The sequence below is a fragment of the Hipposideros armiger genome, unplaced genomic scaffold (genome assembly GCF_001890085.2).
Source record: "Hipposideros armiger isolate ML-2016 unplaced genomic scaffold, ASM189008v1 scaffold_416, whole genome shotgun sequence".
In the NCBI taxonomy this organism is placed as follows: domain Eukaryota; kingdom Metazoa; phylum Chordata; class Mammalia; order Chiroptera; family Hipposideridae; genus Hipposideros; species Hipposideros armiger.
Genome location: NW_017731766.1, coordinates 710,013 through 734,891, shown reverse-complemented (window position 1 = coordinate 734,891; position 24,879 = coordinate 710,013). Strand labels below are relative to the sequence as shown.

At 37.7% G+C, this 24,879-nt stretch overlaps 1 protein-coding gene across 1 annotated transcript in view; it reads right to left on the bottom strand.

Annotated features, from left to right (window-relative positions):
- Positions 1 to 24,879, bottom strand: part of ATP10B (ATPase phospholipid transporting 10B (putative)) — a 260,075-nt gene that overhangs the window by 187,001 nt on the left and 48,195 nt on the right. Inside the window, exon 2 of the mRNA XM_019664097.1 lies at positions 22,493 to 22,556. The gene's annotated coding sequence lies outside the window, so the exon portion shown is untranslated. The remainder of the gene's footprint in view (positions 1 to 22,492; positions 22,557 to 24,879) is intronic.

Below are 24,879 nucleotides of genomic sequence, written 5' to 3'. Positions count from 1 at the left end.
ATGGGTTCAGAATGGACCCTTATTCTGGATACCTATTAAAATGGTACAGGGGATGTAAGAAAACAGGCCTACATATACCATCAAATTAAGATGTGAAACTTCCAAATTGTGATGTGGAGATAGCCTAAAGAAAAACTTCAACAGACAGGGCTGTCATCTGGCTCTCAGGCAGGGTCAGCTATTTGCATCTTCAGTGCCAAATACTTTTGCAGTTCTGTTCTGTATTTGAGAGCCTCAACATACTCGACTCGCATTTTCAAGTTTTAGAATTTCAGCTAGACAGCATTTTAATGATACAAAAAAACCCTCCAAAACAACAAAAGATGGAAAAGATGATGTTCTTTGGTTGAAGGAATCATTCAAATATTTTCTTTGGCTTTCAGGATCTACTTGTGACTTGTATTAATAATGGCAAGTGGTGGCACATGATTTGAAGAGAAATAATGTAGAATGGAGCCAGGGACTGATGTAGTGCTGATTTTTTAAATATGGGGCTCAGAGACATTTTTGAAGATGAGACAAAAGTTAAGCCCAGACCTGAATGAAGTAAAGGAGTGAACAGTGTAAACATTTGTCATAAAGGTATTAAGAGAGAGAAAACCCAACTGCAAAGGTCTTGAGATGGGAACATGTTTGATGAACACCAAGAAAGTCATGTTGCTGGAGTTTAGTGAGTACAGAGTCACAGGGAAAAAACTTCAGAGAAATAGAACACAGGTTGTGGAAGACCTCATGAGCCATAGTAAGGATATTGGATTTATTCTGAGATAGGGGAGTCACTGAAAGTTTTGAGATATTGAAAGTTTAAGTAAGACAAAAGGGAATCAAGGATACTATTAATATAAAGCTAAACACTATGGCAGAAGCACAAATCTTCATAAATAGTCAAAGGGAAAAAAAAGCAAAGAGGACATATCCAATAGAGAAGGAAGTGTAGTAAATATGATCACAGAAATTACAGCATAAAATGATGGCATTACACCAAACCTACCAGTCATATCAGTAAACATGAATGAATGGGCTTAACTCATCTATTAAAATAAAATGACTCTCAAGTAGACACATTAATGAAAACCCAAACTCTATGTTATATATGGGACATATCTACATTTGAGTGATTCTAAAAGTTTGAAAATAAAGCAATACACCAGGAAAATGCAAACAGTAAGAAAGCAGGAATTGAAATCCTTATCGCAGACAACACAGAATTCAAGCCAAAAGCATAAAATGAGTCCAAGGAATTTTATGATGCTAAAAACCATAGTTCAAAATGAAAATATAACAAAATGCAGTAGCTCTCATGTACACAAATAATATCTAGTTAGAAGATGTAATAAATGAGGAAATGTTATTTATAATAGCAACAAAAAGACAAAATACTGAGGAACAAACATAACATAGGAAGTGATAAAAGTGTATATGAAGAAAAGTAGAAATACTCCTGAAAGACACAAAAGTATATTTAAGGAGTTGAAAGATGACCCTTTTTTTTGTTTAGGATGCCTCAACATAATCAGGAACTCATTTTTCAATGTTAACTTATAAATTCAATGTTACCCAATGAAAATATTGACAAGTTGTATTATCAAACTAGATATAGTGAGACAAAAGTTTATATGAAAAAATACATATGTAAATATTAAGTCATCATGTTGCCATCATTATAGTTCAAATATATAATTTTGTTTATCAATTATGCCTCACAAAAATCTAATAAAGAAAAAAAGAGAAAAACACAAGAAAAGATAGGAAAAGAGTGAATAGGAAGTGGGATATTTGGGGAGTGGGGGTCTAGTTTTCTGGCTAATTAAAACAGTGTAGTATTGGCTCATGATGAGATAGAATGACGAAGGAATGTAAATCTATAGAAATATATTATACATGTGATATCTTAAATCACTGGGGAAAGATAATCTTTTCAATAAATGATGTTGGGACAACTGGATAACCACTTTTTTATAAATGAAATAAAATAGATCCATTCTTCATGTCATACAAAAAAGGAACTAAATGGGTCAGAAATATAAGTGTAAAAAAAATTTAGCAGTACTGGAAGAAAATATAGGTGAATTCCTCTATAATCTGGATTTAGGGAAATGTTTGTAACTGTGACTAGAATTTCCAGATGTGATAAAGGATTGATAAATTGACTATATATGGTAAAATCATCATAAACAAAGTAAAAATACAAATGACAAAGAGAAAGTGTTTGCAGTGTGTATCACAGAAAAAGGGCCAACATCCCTAATAAACAAAAACAAAACAAGGGCCGGCCCACTGGCGCGATGGTTAAGAACTCGTTTGGGACACCAGAGAGCTCCGATTTGGATCCCACATATGAGGGCCAGTGACACTGCCCTCCACAGCTAAGATGTTGAACAACAGCTCAACCTGGAGCTGGGCTGCCGTGAGTTGCCGGCGACGGCGTGGGCTGCAGCCCCTGTGGCAGTGGGTTGCCATGGGCTACCGTATATAGCTAGCAGCCAGCGTGAGCGGCCTGCAGCCGCAGTGAGCGGCCATCCAGAAGCCAGTGACTGATCTGCCTCACCCAGAAGAGTGCAATGATGGTGCCCACTTGGGCCAGTGAGGCAACGTCCTCCACAACTAGACTGAAGAGCAAAACGACAGCAACTTGTCTGTTTCCCTTCCCCCAATTCCCCAATTAAAAAAAAAAATCTTTTAAAAAAACAACAAAACAAAACCTTTAACACTTGAAGAAAAAATAATATTAATAACCCTATAAAAATAGATAAAAGACATGAAGTGGCAAGTTATCGAAAGATATAAACATGATTGAACATACAAATACATATTCAACTTCAGTCATATTAAGAAAAGTGTAAATTATAACTCACTGGAATTCTATATCTCACTCATCTGATTGGCAAAAATCCAAAAGCTTGACAATGCACTTTGTTCCCTTGGCTGTGAAACAACAGGCACTCTCATACATTGCTGGTAGGCATGCAAAATGGTAAGAATGCAAACTCCTTACAGGGTAACTTGGCACAAGCTAATAAACCACATATACATCTATCTTTCAACCTAGCAATCCGATTTTTAGGAATTTATTCTGAAGGTACATCCTCAGTGGCATTAAAATACATATGGACAAAGCTACTTATTGCAGTACTATTTTTAGGAAGCTAGTTAAATGTCTAACCATAAATTGATTGAATAAACTATGGCTCATACATTTAACAGAGTTTTAAACAAAGAATGAGGAAGATCTGTAGCTGATGTGGAGTCACCTCTGGGAGATACTGTTAAATGAAACAGACAAATTGCAGAAGAGCTTACATTTCACCTTGTGTAAATCAAAGAAGAGAAAATACGAGAACATATGCACATATACTTGTCTTAAAAAAAAAACCAGGAAAATTAAGTCAGGAAACAATAATGTTGGTTACCTACAAGGGGTAAGTAGAATGAGGTGGAATAAATACAGGAGGCAGTGCCACTTTTCTGATTACATGCTTTTGCATAGTTCTGATTTTTGGAAGTATGTGACTGTTCTATATATTCGAAACTAAAATTAAATTAACAAGATGGGAAGGAGGGCAACTTAAAATTGAAAGCAAGTTTTAAAAAAAGAACTCGGGCCAGCCGAGTGGCTCGATGGTTAAGAACTCGCTTGGGATGCCAGAGGGCCCCGGTTTGGATCCCACATATGAGGGCCAGTGACACTGCCCTCCACAGCTAAGATGCTGTGAGTCACCGGTGACAGCGTAGGCTGCAGCCCCTGTGGCAGTGGGTTGCCATGGGCTACCGTGTGTAGCCAGCAGCCAGTGTGAGTGGCCAGCTGCTGCAGTGAGCGGCCGTCCAGAAGCCGGCAACTGATGTGTCTCACCTGGGAAGAGCACAATGATGGTGCCAACTTGGGCCAGTGAAGCAACGTCCTCCACAACTAGACTGAAGAACAAAACGACAGCAACTTGTCTGTTCGCCTTCCCCCAATTCCCCAGCACTGTTCCCATCCCCCCAACTCCCCAATAAAAAAATCTAAAAAAAAGAAATTATGGCCTTGAATGTATAAACTAGAAAAGAGAAAGGCTAAAAATCAATTATTTAAGTATTTTTCTCAAGGAGATAAGGTGGGGGAAAAAAGCAAATGAAACCCAAACAATGAAAATGGAAAAAAGCTAGTGAAATTTTAAGAAAAATGTGCTGTAGATAGAAAATTTAAAATCCCGAAGCTGTCACTTAGAATAAACTAACAAAACTGATGACCCCCATGAAAAGGCTAATAATAAAAAAAAAGAAACAAATAATCAATAACATGAAGGGAATTAGAGGAATGTTATTAAAGATTCAGCTGACAAAAAAATAACCAATGGAAGATATTATGAGCAACTTTGCATCAATAAAATTAAAAATTCCGGTTATATGGACACATTCCTATAAAAATAAAATCTACCAAATGATCTAAAAAGAAACAGAAAATATGTATAGCCCTATACTTCTTAAAACAATTGAATTCATTATTTAAAACATTCTAATATGAAAATTCAGGAACCATATGACTTCATGTTGATTTCTTTGAATATAGAAGGAATAAATAAGACTGATCTTATATAAATTGTTCCAAAAATAGGAAATAGTTCCCAACTTATTTTATGAGGCCAGCAGATCCTTGCTCACCTCCTGTCATGGACACACCAAATCTATAGCTACACATAGAGTAATTCCTTCTGAAATAAATCTAGAAACTAGATGAGTAACTCCTACACATCAGGCAGAAGAGAAAATATCCCTATCACCTGCATCAACATGGGTAAGAATGACTGACACACACTATTGCCATAAACCTGACCCCTGATATAGCACCAAACAATTGTGAGGGAATGCTAAACTCTCAGCTTCTCCCTGAGGAGTGAGAGGCTTGGATCCCACATCTAGCATCCCGACGTTTAAGATTCCCATCTGAGAATGGGCTTCCAAAACAACTAGCTATAAAAACCAAAGGTTAAAAGACAAAAATATTAAAAATAACCATAACTACAATAATTTGTTAATGGGTATGCAAAATTTTGTTAATGGGTACACAAAAGATGTATACTGTGATATCAAAAACATATAACATGGCAGAAGAGTAAAATTGTAGAGCTTTAGCAAACATCTGAAGTTAAGTTGTGATAACAACTGATAAGTTTAAAATAGACTGTTCTAATATAAGATGTTTTAAGTAAGCCTCATGGTAACCATGTAGCAAAACTTATAGTTGATACACAAAATAAAGAGAAAGAAATCTAAGCATAGTTAAAGAAAATCATCCAAGCCACGAAGATGGAGACAAAGAAAGGAACAAAGTAATTACAAAAACATCATAAAACAATTAGCAAAATGGCAATAATAAGTCTCTATTTATAATGTAAATGGGCTAAATTCTCCAAGCAAAAGACAGAGTGGCTGAATAGATGACAAGAATGAAACCCATCTATATGCTGCCTACAAGAGACTTACTTCAGTTTTAAGGATATAAACAGATTGAAAGTGAAGAAATGGAAAAAGATATCGAATGAAAATGGAAACCAAAAGAAAGTAGGAACATCTGTACTTCTATCAAACAAAATAGACTTTCATCTAAAGACTATAAGTGACAAAGAGAATCATTAAAAAAATAATAAAGGGGTCAATCCAACAACAGTATATAACATTTGTAAATATTTATGCACCCACACAGGTGCACCCAAATATGTAAAGTAAAGATTAACAGACCTAAAGGAAAAAATAGCAATACAATAATAACAGAGGATTTCAATAACCCACATTCAACAATGGATAGATTATCTAGATAGAAAAGTCAATCAGGAAAAGATGTCCTTAAACCACCATACATTATAGCAGATGGATTTAGCAGACATTTATAGAACATTCTGTTCAACAGCAGCAGCATACAATTCTTCTCGAGTGTATGTGGAACATTCTCCAGGGCACATCATGTATTAGGCCACAAAACAAGCCTGAATAAGTTAAGAAGACTGAAACCATATTAAGCATCTTTTCTGACCACAATGGTATGAAAGTAGAAATCAATTAGAAGAAGAAAACTGGAAAAATCACAAATATGTGGAAATTAAACAACATGCTCTTAAACAACAAAAACGGGTGAAAAAAAGAAATCAAGAGAAATCAAAAATAGATTCAGAAAAATAAAAATGGAAATAAAACATACGAATTTATGGGATGCTGCAACAGCAGGCAGTTTATAGTGATAAACACCTACACTATGAAAAAAGAAAAATTTCAAATAAATAACTTTATACCTCAAGGAACTAGGCAAAGAAAGAAATAAAGATCAGAGTAGTAAAAAATGAAACAGTAATTGAAAAGATAAAAATAAGAGCTGGTTTTTTGAAAAGATAAATAAAATAGCCATACCTTTAGGTATACTCTTATGAAAAAAGTGAGAGGATTTAAATAAATAAAATTATAAATGAAAGAGAAGACATTACAACTGAAGCCCCATGAATACAAACGATAAACTACCATGAACAATTATATACCAACAAATTGGACAATCAAGAAGAAATGGGTAAATTTCTGAAAACACCAATGTCCCAAGATTGAGTCATGAAAAAATACATAATCTAAACAGACTGAGTATAAGTAAGGAAATGGAATCAGCAATAAAACACCTACCAACAAACAAAAATCCAGCACCATATGGCTTCACTGCAGAACTCTACCAAAAGTTTAAACAAGAATCAATACCAATCCTTCTCAAAACCCTCCAAAAAATAGAACAGAAGGGAACCCTTTCAAACTCCTTTTATGAAGCCAACATTGCCCTCATTCCAAACCAAGCAAGGGCACTGCCAAGAAAAAAAATTACAGGCCAATATCCTTGATGACTACTGTGCAAAAATCTTCAAAAAATACTAGCAAACTAAATTCTAGAGCACATTAAATGGACCATACACCAAGATCAAATGGGATCAGATTGAATACTGGGACCCTCATTTTTTACTCCACATTGATTTTTTTTTTTGCATGTACTTGCTTTCACAGTGACTGTTGAATGTTTGCAAAGATATGACAGCATGCAAAGGAATGCAGTTCAATCTAACATTGAACCTGAACTACCATGAACTCTTACTTTGTTCAGTGTCCGAAGGATGTTGAGTATTATTATGTTTCTTTTAAATTTTTAAATATCCTACAGTGCCCTGATGCTGTGGCACACAGTTTGGAAACCATAATTGTTGAGATCACATTGAACAAAAAAAACCGAGACACAAGGGAATATATTTGTGTGATTCCATTCAAATAAGATTTTAGAAACAGGCAAGTTTAATAGTTGGTGTTAGTAATCAGGACTGTGGTTACATTTGGGAAGAGAGAGAGGGTCATGGTTGGGAAGGGGCACATCAGGATCTTCTGGAAAGCTGGTAATATTATACATATTTTTTTAATCAAGTGGTGACTTCTTGACCAAGTGACTACATGGGCATGTTCACTTTGTTATAATTCATCAAGTTGTATAGTCAAGATTAGTCCATTGTGTGTGTGTAAGTTATATATGAATACTTTTTTTTTTAAATAAAGAAAAACCATTCTGAACAACAAAATATAAGAAATTACACCTCAGGGGTGAAGCCCCTTCTGATACCCAAACCAAATTAAATACTTCTTCCTTTGTCTTCCTTCAGAACATTATCTACTATTCTACAAATATGTACTTATATGCTGGCATCTTTGGTTTGATTGTGAGTTTCTGGAGCATAAGGGCCATGTCTCATTAATCTCAATTTCTCTAGTGTTTCAAACATGACAACATGGAAGGTAGTTAGCTATGATTTAAATAAAGCAAATAATTTTAAAAATAAAAGTATTAACAGGCTCTGGTACACACTGATATCTTTTCTCTATCTTATTCTAATGCCCTGAATAATATTGTTTGCATCACACATCAGTGGCCTTCCTATTTAAAATTCCTTACTTTTTTATGATATTCATTTCTAATCTCCAAAGAATACATTTTTAAAGGGAAGGATGTGTGAACACTCGAGTGCACGCGCATGCGTGCGCGCGCGCACACACACACGCACACGCACATGCACACTTTCCTTTAAGAATTTACTTATTTATATCATACGGTTCCAATGTGACTCAAAGTATAGTTCTTGAACTAGTGCCAGTGCATGAACTCCTTTTTACAGCAATACAGAAATAGAGAATATGTGTTTAGAAATAGGTACCCTGGTTTGACCTTACTATGATACCCAAGGACATGATCAGTAAACTTGACTTGTGTATGACATGAACTATGCACTAGTTATTCATGGTATAACTAGTTATCGGTCCAAGATGAACTGGACAGAAAACTGCTCCTTCTCCAAAGATAGTTTTCAAAGCTCTGCTTTTGACTATAGAACTGAAAAAGGCCAACCCCATTATTTTAATATGAGGACACTGGGACCACTCAATTCCTGATCGCCAAGCTACTGGTCTTTATCATGCCACCTGCATTACTTATACTGAGGAGCTTCAAAGATAAACATCAACATTATTATTGCTACTATTATTAGCAGTAGCAATTAGAGCTACTATTAATCCATAGTCAGTGCTTATTAGGCGGAACCAAATGAAATTGCTATTTATGTAGGTGAAAATGGCCAACTATCTGTCATTTCACATGGTTCAAGTCATATGAAATGCTGAGAACAATGTCAAGTGCTTTTAAGCCTCAAAAGATGAGGCATCTGGAGCCAGACCACATAGTGTTTGGCAAGTTAATTAAGTTCCCTCTAGGGTCTGTTCCCACATCCATAATCTGAAGCTAAAGGTAGTACCGACCTCAGGGATTTACTGAGGCTCAAATGATCCTAGCCACTGGAGTTGCACCCTTGAGGCAGTGAGTGCCCAGTAACTATGAGCTGTTCTGGCTATTTTCAACATCATCTCTTAATTAATTCTCAGAACAATCTTGTGAAGTAGAACTATTTTAGCCTCAGTTTATAGATGAGGAGACTGGAGTTTAAAGAGATAGTAAGTCAGTAACTTGAACCCTTGTCCATCTGACTTCAAGCACATGCTTTGCACCTTACATAGTACTAATTTCCAATTAAGTGACAGCTAAATTGAGTCAAACAGCCCCACTAGGGTGTTTCATCAGAATCGCCGATATGTGAGAGTATCGAGTTTCTGGGATGCTTCAATGGTTACATAAAGGACAGGGCAATCTATTTTATATCTGATTGAGAGAAACTGATTTCACCATTTTTTTCTTGATTTGTAAGTCTCCTGATCGTTAAGAATGCTACGAGCAATAAACAAGTTGATGGTTACCACCTCTGATGTCAGAACAGTGCAATCTTGTGGTAACCCCTTAGGTATCGCTTTCACCTTCAAAAGGGCCCCCAGAGTCCAGCAGGATGGCCCTGGAATACTGAGAAGAGAAAGCTCAACATAGCACCGGCTAACTAGAACCTGAGCTGTTCAACTTGGTCAGCGTTTTGTACAAGACCAAAGAAAAACCGTCTTCTCTTTTTCTCCTTAAAGAGAATGAGTAGTCAAGAAATCCCCTTGAGAAGCAACAAGATCTGATTGAATTTTTCAGCATCTTCTATGATTCTATCAAGTTCACTTGACAGCGAAGGACAAGCTGCTTTTCAAATGCTATAAGCGAATGCATCAGCAATTCAGAAGGAAAAAAGGCAGGTTATTAAGTAGAAACAAGTCTCTCTGAATATATTTACACAAACTCATGGAAACCATTGTCCTCAGAAACCTACATGACAGTCTATTTTCTAGTCCCAGTATTGCTTTAAGTTTGACAGATAATAATAAAATACAATAAAATTACCTTTGAGCTCTGAAATGTACATCAGCTCACACATTCCTCATGAGCTGACTTGTTATTTTCCAAGAGAGCTCACCCACTTTCAACATTATTCTCAAACACTCAAGGTTTAGGTCTGGGAAATAACAGCTTCTTATGCCTACACCATGCTTAAATAAAGACGGAGAATACAGAATTGATTATATATGTGGTATATGTATGTTATACACACAATGTATGTGTATAGATACATATTGGTTAAGAAGAGCTAGAAGGGCCCTTTGAGATCATTTCGTTTTCTTTATTGTTGGCTTACAAATGAGGGCTCTGAAACACAGACAAAAATAGTACTCAGAAAGCTACACAGTAACGTGGCTTCCAAGTAAAGCTTCAGAAATAAGAACGTAGCATGTACCTACCATACTGAGGATTGCAGCAAGCATTTTTCATATGTAAGTTCTCATACTATTTCTGTGATGTTGGTATCATCAGTCTCATTTGCAAGATGAGAAAATTGAGGCTAAGAAAAGTAGTGTGGCTAATAAACAACACAGATGGAATGAAAACACTGGACTCACTGGACTCTCTCTAGCATGCCACGTTTCTCTGCGAGCACTCACCCCACGTCACTGGCTTTTGCTATAGCCACATACCAATCATATTACCATTTTCTTAAACTTTTCTTTAAATTGACTAATGTAAACATTTATAAAGGAAATGTTTTATTACCACTTAAATCTAAAAAAGAAAATCATGTGCCATAAATTGAAGGTATTCATAAAAGTAAATGCAAAGAAATAAAAATATCACTCAATTCTAGCTAGACAGACTCTGCTGCTCCCTAAAGACACTGAATTTGCATCCTGTTCTTTTTTTTTTTTTCCGAAAAAGATTAGCAATATATAGAGAGGCATTAAAGCCCTATTAACATCAAACTGAGACTTAAGGATTAAAAGGAGAGAGGGAAAGTTTTCACTGCGTGATTCAGCTATTATAATATTTGACGCCACATCAGTGTTACCTACAGTAGTCTATTCTATGCTCAGATCATTTTGAGCATTGTCCTGCTACGCACTCCTCACTTTGAGAAACACTGCAGTACATGAAACATCTAGACACTCTCCAGCTCATGGTTCTCTAACTTCGAGCTTCAGAACCATCTGGAGGTTTGTGAAAAACCACATTTTTGGGTCGTCCTGAGTTCTTGCCTCAGCATGTTGGGAGTGGGGCCTGAGAATTTGCAGTTCTGACAAGTTCCTGAGTAATGCTGATGCCGCCCAGGAACCACATTTTGAGAGCTGCCACTCTGGATTGTACTTGGGGAGGAGAGGGTAGAGAACATATGGTGTCATGTGTGTGAAAACTTTACTATCAAGCGTGCGAGTGATTGCAGGGACCTGGGGTTTTTATGTAATCAGGCAGATGAGGCAAAGAAACACTCAGCGTATTCTTCTGGGCTCCTGTGTTGTTTCTTCAACCTGGTGAGTTCAAATTGATACAACACCACACCTAGGTTGATGCAACAGCCTCGGCTAGGAGAATTAAGTACTTCCTCCCAAAATAACACAGACTATTTGCAGGTTGCAAACTATCTGTAAGGCTCCCTGCATTGGCAGCAGCAGCCCGGGATCATTCACACCAAAAGCAGAAAATGAGATTCTCTTTTTTCCCTCCAGACATCAAGACATTATAGAACATTAAAAAAATGCTATGACAGTGAACATTTTCTCCCATCTGGTTCCATCCAATTAATAGTAATAGCTAATAATTATTACGCCTTCTGTGAGTCAGTCATTGCATTGTACTAGGTGATTACACATACATTCTCCATGTGAGGATCTGAGAAGCTAAGTAACTTGTCTAATGTTACACAATTACTAAGAAGTAAAACAGGGATTCAAATTCAAGTTCAATCCCAATGCCCTTTTTTTTTTTTCTGTGAAGCCACACCACTGCTATTGCTACTACCTTCTTACTCAATCGCTTAATAAACTGTATTTCACAGAGAACTAAAAGAGGAGGAGAAAGGGCTCCAGGTGCTTGAATTGTTAAGCAAATTTTGAAACAATGTCACTGAAAAAGGAGAAGATAGTGATATTTAATCAGCAATGAAGACAGAGCTCCCTGGGTTTAAACCAGGATTTAAGAAGTTCTTGTCAAATTTTTGTTTTTATGAGAGTGGGTAAGTGGGTAGGATCAGTATCAGAAATCCAACCTGTTTCAGTTTCCTCTTGAGTGAAGGAGATTTTGATTCCCTTCAGATATGACAAGGGCCATTTGGAAAAGAGCGCAGTAGAAGAACCACCTCTGGATTGATACCCATGAGCCTGGGATTCTGGTCGCTCTTTTCTCAGTAACTCAGACTTCTTTTCTCTGGGTCCAAGTTTCACCCTCTGTGAATCAGGCAGCTAGACTAAGCTCCTTTCCAAGCTCTACCTTTGAGAACAGCAGATTCCTTCAAATGGATTTATTAGCACCATATGCCTCAAAACGGTAACTTCCATGTTTTAGCATAAGGAGAATATGGTTTGATTGCAAACTCAGCATGTGGGTTTCAACCTTGAGTCTCTCAGGCGCCTTTTCATCTATCCATATGTGAGGCTCTGCTCCATTCTTTGGGAAATACATGGGGACAACTGGAACATAGATTCTGAACCCTCCAAGGCACACATACAACTTAAATCCATATAGCTAGAATTCAAGAAACAAATTATCTGATATATTTTTAAAGAGCCATCAATGGCAATGAAATGACAAAGTCTGTAGGTATTATTAGGAGTAATTATAGTAATATCTCAGAAGGAAACATCTGTGATTTGCCTGATTAATGGCCTCATGTAATAGTGCATCTGCTAATGCAATAACAACACTCCTAGCACTCTTGACTGTATGTTTGCAAGATCTGGAAAAAGAGAAAGGACTGTAGAATAAGAAAGGTGCAGGGCCCCAGGTCAACTATTGGAGGTCAAGTTCTTCCCCAGAATTTTCAATTCCCCTCTGGCTACCTGAACCAAAATTATACAGCAAATTCAAAGGACAAATAAGTTCCACCAGCTACATGAACTCTTGCAGGCTAAACAACTAGCTGCTCAGGGATTAAAAACAAAAACAAAGAGTTTTAACCTTGTGGTTGGAGATGCTTTGCCCCAGCTTTAAAAATGTGCCACAGCTGGATTGTAATACAGGTGCTCAACAGGGACCTATCTGCATGAAAGGGACTTTTTCTGGAGCGAGCAGTTAATATTCAGGGAGTAAACGTATTTTTCTTTAAGCATCAATTTTCTCCTCGGAACTCAAAGGAAAATGAAACACCCCACCTATAGTTGACAACTACTATTATACACTGTGCCAGCTTCAGTTTAGAGATGAAATTGGGAAACTGTATTGTGATCTCACTCTCTTCCACAAAGCTCTTCTTTCTGCTCTGAGAACAAGTCACTACTTCCACCTGCTCCCTCAGGCTACATTGGATGAATGTGGGATGTATTATTTGTCATAAAACATATTCAGGTACATTTGGGCTATAAGCTCTATTGCATAGGGAAGTAGCATTTGCCATCACCTTATCCTAATGAAATCAATTGGAAAAAAAAATACAACATTCTGTTGCAAACGAAATGTGATCTCACACCCAGCAAACCAAATGAAATTTTAAAATGTGGTATAAAGAAAAGTAGTTGTATCTTGGGCCTGATTAAAATCTCCGAGTCAGTGATCATAGGAGGTGATCACTTCCCCAGTACATGCGAAGGGCCAGGTTGCTTTCACTTACCCCAGCAAAGCTGACGTCCCTCTTGAGCGGGCTCCATTAGAAGGTACAGGGAACAGGGCTTGGACGTGGCACCATTTCTCTTGTACGGCTTGGCTAAGATATCGTTTCTCTTTCCCAGGGCATTTTTCATTTCTCTGATTATATCTGAAGGCGTCAAGGCAAGGCCTTAAGCTAACACTCCCTTAGAAACTCAGAGAAGAAGATGGCTTGGAAAGAAACAACTGTGACCAGGAAAGGAAAAGGGAAAAATAAGCGGCCTTACTAGGGCTACGAGAGAAAGAGAAGAATAGCACGACTGTGAGTGGGGGCCCCGGGCCCAGAACAGTGAAGGCAGTGTTCTCGGCATGGCTGTGCGTTTACACAGCATGATCACTGTTAGACAGGGTTCTTGCATACATTTCTACTTTCTGTGAATCAATGAGCTGGCGATAGCAAAGTTCTTAAGTGATTTCCTTCTCTACAAATGGTACAGAAATGACTTTGTCCATTCACCTTTGGTAATCGATGTAATTGTGAGACAGTTATCACCTTGTAGCTCTCTTTGGGGGGCCTGGAATATAATCCAGTTGTTGGGTTTCAAGGGCATTTAAGAAAGAAAGAACAGACTCTCTGTAGTGACTTTGGTATGCGTGCTAGTGATTTATTAGCCCTCCAAGATTTAGAAGTCTCATTTTGCAGTAGTCATAGTCCTTATTGATTACTCTTCGATTATACAAAAATAAGGTAAGCAGGTCCAATGTGTTATATGTACACAGTATGGGGAAGCTTCAAACTTACAGAAAATCAGAATGATTTATGAGCTAACTGAGAGCTTCGATTCACACCCTGAAAGGAAATTTTCATGTATAATCTTTTTACTGAGTCACCTGCAACTCCATTAATTGAGAAAAATGTGATGAGCCAGTTGCCCTATGATAGATAATTATTGGCAGGTCTGTAAATAAAAGAGAAGGTAGAACAAGCCTATTTTGAGAGTAGCAAAAGGGGGATATTACTGAGCCTGGGAATAAAAGGAGGTGAAAAGAAATGAATATAATATCTAAATGCATGAAAACCTATCCATATGATCTTGGTTGGTTGCTCAGGTAATTGTGAACTTATGAGTACTGTTGGTTCCTATTAGATTACTAAGAAGAAACATGGGCATAGAAAACATTTTAGAAAAGATGAAACACCCACACCTTCAATCTGAAAAGCTGTAAGATATGAGCTAGGACTTTTTAAGAACATGAAGTTTGCCTAACACTTTGGCCTGTCTAGAATTTTTTAAAAAGGTTCTTGGCATTTCACCTTTCTCCATGTGCTAAAGAGAAGAGTGCTTTGTGGGTGCTTGTTCTATGTCCTCCCTTTTCTCAGAGCGCTGTGCTTTCTCAGCTCAAGCATGACCTGGACTCACAGGTTTGGTTAGCCAGGGGATGTTAGTGCCTGAAGGTGGAGGTCATTTAGCACAGCTACCTTGTGCCAGGGGTGAGGATACTGAAGCTTGGAGAAATTAATGCCTGCTTAAGTCCACACAGGAAGTTAGTGGCAGAGAAGGGACCATAAACCACATTTCCTCACTTCTAAGACCAGTGCTCTTTCTCTCACCACTTCCACAACAGAGAGAGAGGCACACCCAATTTGGGTCTAAAATATCTCTTGGGCTGCCATGCGGACCAATGGATATGGGGTCCTCAAATCATAGGCCCATTTTCTAAGCTGCTTAGACATTTGAAATACTAATGGGCATGTGGCAAGTTATTTGCATCATGAAGTTGGATTTAATGCCACAGTCTGGCTAATGAGAACCCTAAGAGCAAATAATATATAAGAAATACTATTGGGTCATTGGGAAAGTCATGACGCATTTTTGCATTGAAAAACATAGAAAAATACATCATGACTTTCCCGACAACCCAATATGTTCAGTTTTTGCTAGGGAAGTCATGTTTCTTTTGTCTGGCTGCTGGAATTCCCTAATAAATCATGTTGGAAGACCATATGTCACAGAGCTTTATACAGTCCCCCTTTCCAGCAGTCAGCTTTCTTACACTTAAGTGAACTGAGCATTTCATATGTATTTGCATTTCTCATTGACTGCATCATGCTTTTCATATATGTCTTTTAGACAGTTTGTCAGGTTTCGTCTTTAATATTCTTGCTGCCCAGACTTGCCAATTAAAGAAGAAATTGTTGACAAAGCCTTTTGCCCCCATCTTCCACCACCAGTACCATACTACCAGGATGAACTTTATAAACTTAAGACCAATTATTTATGACAAGCTGTTACAAATTTTCCTGGTGGTAATTGTTAGAACTATTATTGAACACTTATTTGATGCCAAGCACTGTTAAGCACTCTACATAATCTGACTCATTTAATTCTCCAATAACCTTAATAGATTGACATAATTATTCCCATAAAAAGAAACAATACAGGGTCATAAAATTCTTCAAATGAGCTGAAATATAACAGAAAATGTTGTGGGGGGAAATCTTATGGTGATTTTGATAAGTCAATGCTTATTTGTCTTAATTTTAGTCATGAGAAAGGCAAGGGTCGATGAATCTTCACTAAACAGGCAAATAATGTCTTAAGTTCTTGGAATGGAAAGTAACTTGAAGCCCTTTAGCTGGTTAACCAGATGCACACACTGGTATAGGATTAATGAGCAAGAGTTGGAAGAAGTGTTGAACAAATAAAAACATGAGGAGTTGGTAACATGAGAGATTAGCCATAAAACTAGCTCCTTCAGGACTGAGGAAAGACATGGGCACTTGTCCAGGGCATCAAGCATCTCTGGAAACATGATAGAATAGAATTCATTTACACACTCTTCTTAGGAAGAAAACAGTGTAAGCAGTCCCAGAAGAGGTGAGACCCCCCAGGTGGTATGCACGAATACCCCTAGATCAGTGGTTCTCAACAAGGGATGACTCTCCCCCCACGCCTCCCAACACATACACACTGGTGCTTTGGGCAATATCTGGCGATATCTTTGATTGTTAGGCTGGGTTGGGGGTACAACTCACATCTAATGAGTAGAGCCCAGGGATGCTGCTAAACATCTTACATTGCACAGGACATCCTCTCACCACTAAGCATTATCTGGCCCCCAATATCAATAGTGCTAAGTTTGAGACATCCTGCCTTAGATGCTTTCTGAACTTCCAAGGTGATGAGTTAGGATAATTGCAGGACTGATTCATGGAGCAAATGAGATGAGTTTGGTGAGTTTTGTCTAAATTTCCCCAACCTCAGCTTGGCTCTCTCTTCACATAAAGTATGAGCAAATTTTTGAAGATGGGCAATTTGAAGGAGTGTGAAATCTCAGTGTGGCCTCCACCAATGAATGTGATTGCTGAAATAATTTTAGAAAACAAAATAATGATGAGGAACCGTTATATTAAATGGTATTGAAAGGGCGGGGACAGACTCAGCTGAAAAACAGCAACTAGAGAATACCTTAGTGGATGGTAACCTCTTGGTCCTTTGCCACCAAGTAATTTATGTGATATTTACTGCTCCTATAGCCGATGTTAAACCACGGTAATAATCTGCAGAGATATTTTGTTTGGCCTGCACAGACTTAAATTTTAGAATAGTTGGCAGCATTTAAATATTGGGATACTTTTCATGATAATCCTTTTTTTGTGGAAAAAGCCAAAGAACTGACAACCACGGGTACACATTCCTAGAAATCAAGAGTTGGCTACTGCTGAATAATGGCCACCCACTTTGGACAGGGCACTGGTTTCCCCATTCCTCACCTGGACTGCTTCAGCAGGTTATATTACCTGCCTGGTCCCTGGTGCAATCTTAGTTTGCAACTTCTGTCTTAAAAGATTATACTTATTCTCCTTTGACTATATTCTTTAGGGTGACACTATATAATGATAACATGTTTTGTAATATAACATGCAGTCTTGCCTAGATTAATTTTCATCAAGTCAATGGTTGCACCATCTTTTGGTGCCATTTTTTTTAATCATAATTTTGACTTTTCCATCACTTTCTTACCTCCAGTTTTTCTGGTTAACCAAAGGTGACTAAGTAGGGAAAAATAATTCAGTGATTACTCACTGGCATATAAAGTCACCACAATTCCCTTCCTACTCACCTTTTTTAGCTCACTACTTTTTGATATATAAAACATGAGTAAAAATATCCCTGGCAGAAATACTTTGACCATGAGGTAAGGAAACTTGGCAGGGATAACTTACTGAGATCTGCAGAAAAAAGTTTCAGAATAAAATACTGAATACCGATGTTGAAAGTACCTATAGACAAAATTCAAGTAGGTATTTTATAGCACTAGGTCAAGTCATTGGGAGGTCACAAAAGGAGCTTGCAATTCTTTAAATAATAATTCGTTTAAATCAGTGCATGAGGAAGAACAGATTAGATAGCTTTGATATTCATAAAATAAGGTCAAGTTTAGATTGTATGCTGTGCAACAGAAGACATTTGCAATGATTTATGCCCAATAAAGGATAACTACTGAAGTGTTTCTTATGTTGATAAAAGTCAGGTTAAATAATCATTATACTTGTATAGGACAGTGGTTCTCAATCCTTTTGGAATCAGGGTTCCTTTACACTTTTGACAATTATTTAGGATCCTAATGAGTTTATGTTTATGTGCGTTATACCCATCTATATGTACTATATTAGAGACTTAGAACATTTTTAAATAATTATTCATTTCTTTAAAAAGAATATATTATTACATGTTAATATGTAATATATTTTTATGAAAATAACTATATTTTTCAAAACAAAAAATCAGTGAGAATTTTTCTAAAGCTCTTTAGTATTTGGGTTAGTAGAAGATAGCTGGTTTCTCATATTTGCTAACTCTGTTGTACTAGGTTGTTTTGTTTGAAGTTTATGAAGAAAAACCCAGTTTCATACATAGTTGGAGAAAGGAGGATTTGTGTATCCTGTGAAAGAGTTTGGGGACTGTGATGGTTAGTGTTTATGCGTCAACTTGGCTAGGCTACAGTCCCCAGTTGTTCAATCAAGCACTAGTCTAGGTGTTGCCATGAAGGTATTTTGCAGGTATGATTCGAGTCCATAATCTGTGGGTTTTAAATAGGAGCAATTATCCTAGATAATCTGGATGGGCCGGATTCAATCAACTGAAAGGCCTTGAATGCAGAGCGACACACTTGCCTCACCAGCCCTACAATCATGAAAGCCAATTCCTTGCAATCAAAGTCTTATATGTATCTCCTACTGATTTTGTTTCTCTAGTTGAACTCTGATATGGGGAGCCCCACCCCATCCCCCTTGGGTTCCTTGAATTGCACTTTGAGAATCACTAGTAAGGGATATATTTTATAGAAACTTTCAGGTCACTTGCCAATTGGTTTAACATAATAATTCTATAGAGCCAATAAGGCAGAAATCATCACTTTTCTCCTCAGAGAGGATATTATCAAGTGACACACATCTATCAGCAGCTTTTAATCTTATTCTTAAATTCCTGGTTCCTATTCCATTGCTCTTTAGCCTTCAGCACAATAACCTCCTGTATATTTGGAAATATACTTGCCGATATAGACATTCATATTACTGAATACAGACATGCCACAAAGAAATCCTTTGGAAAAAGTATGCAGGACATAAAACATATCTTACACACACATGGTTACTAGGTGAGAACATGCCAGATAGTTACTATACACTTATATCCAAGCTATGAGTGAAAGTAATACTAAAAAAACATAGGGCTTTGTTTTTTGCTCAAGGAGTTTACAATTTACCTGAAAGAAACAAGGTTGTTCACCACTGAAGATATGAGATTTAATAAAGAGATTAGGACTTTGTTTCTTTCCCAATACCTTTCTGAGCACTAGGCGCTGGAATGGGGTCACCTTTTCCAGCTATGTCTAGTATGGGATAGGGCCCCCTGCCCCATAGCTGATGCCCTCATTAGTTAGTGAGTTTATGAAAGACAAGGATAATAACCAACCAGCAGGTGCTTAATAATGACACGTTCATTGAATGACTGAGTGAGGACGCAGAGAATGGGTATAATACATAATACAGGTGGAAAGCAAAAGCAAAAGTGGAAACATTGGGAGACATGAGAAAAATTAAAGAATTGAAAGATGGAATATGACTTTTTTTTTTTTTTAGCTGAGCCATCCTGCCACCTGTTGGCAGCTCAGCGGCAGCTCAGCTCGGGCCGGACTCGAACCACTGTTGCTCAGAGGTCAAACCTTTGAGCGAGCTCTTAACCAACTGAGCCACTCAGCCGGCCTGGGAATATGACTTTTTAAGGACAATAAAAAGAAAACTGAGCTAGAGAAGAGGGTATGTGTTAGAGTATTAAGAGACTTATGAAAACAAATGAAGGGCTGACCTTTTATGAAATGAACACCAAGGAGCCTGGGTTTTATTAGGAAGAAGAGTCAGAATAGCATCATGGTTAATAAGAGTATGAACTTCAGTCAGGCAGATGTGGGTTTGGATCCTGGTTCTATCACATACTATCCCTATGTGATCGTGGATAAATTGCCAAACCTCTGTGAGCCTTAGTTTCCATACCATCCCCATTTTGGAGAGTTACTATGAAAATTAAATGAGAAAATGTAAGTAAAGTACATTGCATAGTGTCCAGCATAGAGTAAATCCAGTAAGTGCTGGCTCTCATCATTATTAATGTTATTACCATTATCATTATTAATCCTAGAGGCAGCAAGCAGTCAATGGGAGGTTTTTAATGGGGATGATGATTTGGGGGGCTGCTGTCACTTTGGAAAATAACTTTAATGTTGTCAGAATGAACTGTCAAAGAGAAAATACCGGAGCCAGAGCAATCGATTAGAAGGCCACCTGAATAGCACACGCACAAAGAAGTGGAAGTAGGGGACATCCTAGCCCAGTGCTGCTTTCACTGGGTCATCACACACACTGTAGCTCTGACATTGGTGGTTTATGCTAAACAGGATCCAAAGGTCTGTCCTTAAGTATCATTGGCAAAAGGGAAACCATACATTTTTGTAAGCATATTCAAGTGTGTCATTGATCAGATTTAGGGAAGGACTTTTAGAAAATGTCAAACTCCCTGACAGGTTTCCAAGTTCTCTCTGCTTACACAGCAAATTAACTAGAGGTTCCCAGAAAACTAAGTGCTCAGGAGGCACCAGTCTGGGAGGAAAAAAAAAAACAAAACTCCAACTTTATAGAAGTCACATAAATTGTGTAGTCTAGGATCTTATAAATTATATATAAAACTGGATATAAAAGTATTTACAGAACTTATAAATGGTGGCTATCACAGCTAACGAAACACATCTGTTAATATCTGGGTACACTGGAAGTAAATTCAATTACTAACAGGTCGTTCTAACAGGAGCCAACTAGGAGAACTCACTCGTCTAACTATAGTACTGGTGTTGTTATGTCTGTACCCAATAAATAATAGTAATATATTGTAAATTTCAAGCACTCTCTTGGCTTTAGTGTGAGGCTTACTGTTTATTTTTGAACACACACAGAACTGGGACTCTTCCTGGGCAGCTTGTCACATAGCAGAGTCTCAATAGGATGAATCCCAGGTGTTTCTACAAGTTTAATAATCTGTACACAATTAAATCCAAAAGACATGCTGATCTCCATATATAATACTTTTGACTTAGTTCAAGAGGTAAATGACAAATAGTACAACAGAACATTCAGCAAAATTATGATTTCACTGTAGTTTAAAGTGGAGTTTCTAGTCTTAGAGTCTACGGGCACATACGTGTTGGTGTTTGAGTGTAATAGATGTGAGTCCCCTTTTCAAAAGAATTAGAATTTTTTATTGTGTATTTGTGCAGAAATCATTCATTGGACCCAGTGCTATAAGGAATATAAAGGAAAAAATAAAGGCAGTAAGAAAGAGACATCACATGGCGGCTTTTATACATGATTTTCTATTCATGGAATGCAAGTAGTCAAGTTGATTTTCCGAGTGGAAGGGATGGATTTTCCCAGAGCCAAACATACAAAACATTGCTGTGCAAGCCCTGTGTCTATCTAACAACACACATTTACAAGGTAGCTGCTTGGGATGGAGGTGGAGTGAGGCCTGGGAACAGAGAGATGGGATCTTTATCTAGAAATAAGCCTTGCCCTAGCAAGATGTGCTAATAAGCAGAGTGTAGGGCAATGCTATGACTTCCAAGCGAGAGATAACTATGAATTAATAAAGTTAAAGTAATGGAACTTGGAATAAAAGCAGAAGATGAAATAGGGCCTTGGATTTTATATGATCCTATATTAGCATAACGCTGATAAAGGAGACAGGCAAAGGAAGATTAAGTAGTTTGCTTGAGGTCACAAGTCGATGGCACTGTCAAGACTGTTTTATAACTCCTAATGCTGTGTAATTCTGCCACTCCACATGGTTTCAATGAGTTCACTATAATCACTGTATTTCTAACCCATCTGTTTTCCGCCCAACTCAAACTACTTAAGCAACAAGGGCAATTCATTGGCTCACAGAACTGGAGCCTCCAGAGATCCAAGTGCTCCAACAATGTCATCAACATATTCCTTGCGTGTTTTAGACGCGCTCTTACCACAGGCTGGGCCGGGTAGCCTTCGCAAACTCCAGACACACATACTGACTCAGCCTGAAAGCCTCAGTAGAACGTCTTTCCCCACACATTTTATTTTGCCAAAATCCCAGGAAAGCCTCTGATTGGTTCACTTTGGATTGGGTGCTCATTTCTGGACCAATCACTGTTGCCCCTGGGATGGACACTCTGATTCGCCAGGTAAAGTATAGGCTCTGTAGCAAGGTCAGCTCTTTTAACCTCATAGAATGTATTACTCACAAGAAAAGGGGGTTATCTAAGCAGAATAAGGTCAGGGACTCCAAACAGTCACCAACAATAATTGCGTATTATAATCATTTTAAAATGCAAACTCATAGAAGGAAATAATTAAGAACAGAAACTTACCAAACACAGGAATACCAACTCTGGAAATGGTATTGTTTTCCTTCTGAATAACTTGCGTTGGTATCTGTAATGACAAAGATAAAGAAAAATCTCATTTCTGGAGATGGAAGAAAAGATTGATTCACTGTGGTTAACATCAGGATAATTGCTTTCATACACACTCTTGACATACAAAACATTTTACATTCTTAGAACAATGTCTGGCATTTAATGAATGCTCATTCCCTTCCTTTGCACATCTAGAGAGTCCATATATAATTGTTAGCTTGATTTGTGCCAAGGCCACTGTCATCACCTTTTATCACCACAGACTTCAGCATCATTTATGTCATGAAGTCTCAATTAAAAGACAAATGGCTGGAAGCTATTTCACATTTTTGGTTTTCAATGTTCAAGTTTTTGAATGCCACAATTACCATTGTTTTGGGATTTCACAGCACATAGTCCCCACTATCCTAACACTGGTGGGGCGCATGAGTTATTCTGATTTTTTTTTTTTTTAAATTTCAGTTCACATGAACTCTGGTTATTAGGGCCCTGAGAAATTAATCATATAGCTGGAGATACTGTGAAATCTGGCAAAATGAGTTTCCTATAATATCACTTTTGAGGAAAGTCAAAGACTTCAATGCAGCCCAAATTCTTAATTGAGAAATTGTCACCTGTGTAATTTCAGATGAAGCCAAAGAAGCAGTGTCTTGGTTAGGAGCTAGGGCTTTTAAGTTAACCAGTTCTGGGCTGGAATCCTGACTTCTTACTAGCTGTGTGAGCTTAGGTATGTTACTTCACCTCTGTAAGCCTTGATTACTTCACTTGCAACATGGGGACAACACCATTACCAGATCCATAGGTCATGCCTGTATGTAGAGTATGTGATACTCTTTGAGCTCTAAGTAATAATTAACCATTGTTATGACAGTCATAATCAATTAATTTATGTGTGAGTAATAAAATAAAGAACAGAAATAACACCTACTGCAGTTCCTAGCATGTAATGGGCAATACACATATGGTTGTGGAATTGAATGCTGATTTTTATTGCTAGAGATAACCTATTTTTTACATTTTCTCCAGGAAGCTTCCCCAAATTTCTTTATCCTTATTGATCTACTTTCTTTTAGAGTCTTTATAATCATAAAAAATAAATTTAACTCCTAACTACAGACTGCTTGCCACATAAGCTGTTGCATTACTATTCTCTTCAACTAAACTTTAGGTAACTTTTCTGCAGGAATTATACCTTACTTCTTGCATATTCTTTATATCACCATCCTAAGTTTACAGTGAAGAGTCAATAACTACTTGTCAATGGATTGACCAGGGCAAGGGACTTTCTTCCCTCCTCCAACCCTTTTAAATCAAACTGGATTCTTTTACATAAATTGGCAGTAAACCCACCGAGAGTAACGACAGGTATTTGGATTGGAATGAGAACCCCTCTTAAAATGTTCTAAGACTCCTCAAGCTCTTTTTTTGTAAAAACGTGCCCAAGGCCTATAAATCCCCAATTCTTATTCATTTGCTCTCAACAAGAACCCAAATAAGCCTATGCTTTATTTCTATTACCTTTTAATATTCTTCAGTTATGAAAGATATGGAAGGAAAGGTAACAAAGGATGGATTTTCTAAGGACTTTGGTACCCATGCTTAGGTGTCCTCTTTGATCTCATGGTTTGCTTAGAGGCTGGAGCAGTCTGACCATAAACGATGGTAAATAAAGTGTCATTTGGGACTTGGTCCAAAAGCAGCAGGCTCTGGGTACCACCATGCGACATTTCTAATAAACTCATACTTGATTCATTCAGTAAGATGTTTTCCTGATGTCTTTCTGGAATGGCATGGTGCAATACAGGCAGAGGTATCAGATGTGAGGGTATCCCAGACTGCACCCTATCAGGAAGAAGGACCCGGGCCCCATGTGTTTGCTAGAGACACTTCTGCACCCAAGTGCCTTAGGAAAGACTTCCAAACCTCGCTGAAGGTGTCTCCAGAATCTTAATGAGACAATTTTAAATTCCCAAATGCTATTATTTAATCTACAATGCACTGTACAACTGATGATATTATCCATTCAAGTTATATGGTAACATTACATACACCTCAATAGTAGAGGCTCTGAAGTCCACTTCATGGCTTTGACTTCATATTTCACTGTATACCTGACATTTTACAGAGTTAAGGGGTGACATCTCTAAGGGCTATGAAAACCAACCAAATCTGAGCATCACAGTGTCACAAGCCTAGAGGCCTATTAAGCATGGTTAGCACAGATATGTTTGGCTTGCCCTCTGAAGCTCCTGTACAAAAGGAAAAGCCTTTCATCATCAGTAGAAGCTGCCAGATCACCACCACAGGGGAGGTGGAGTGGCGGCTAACTGTGGACAGAG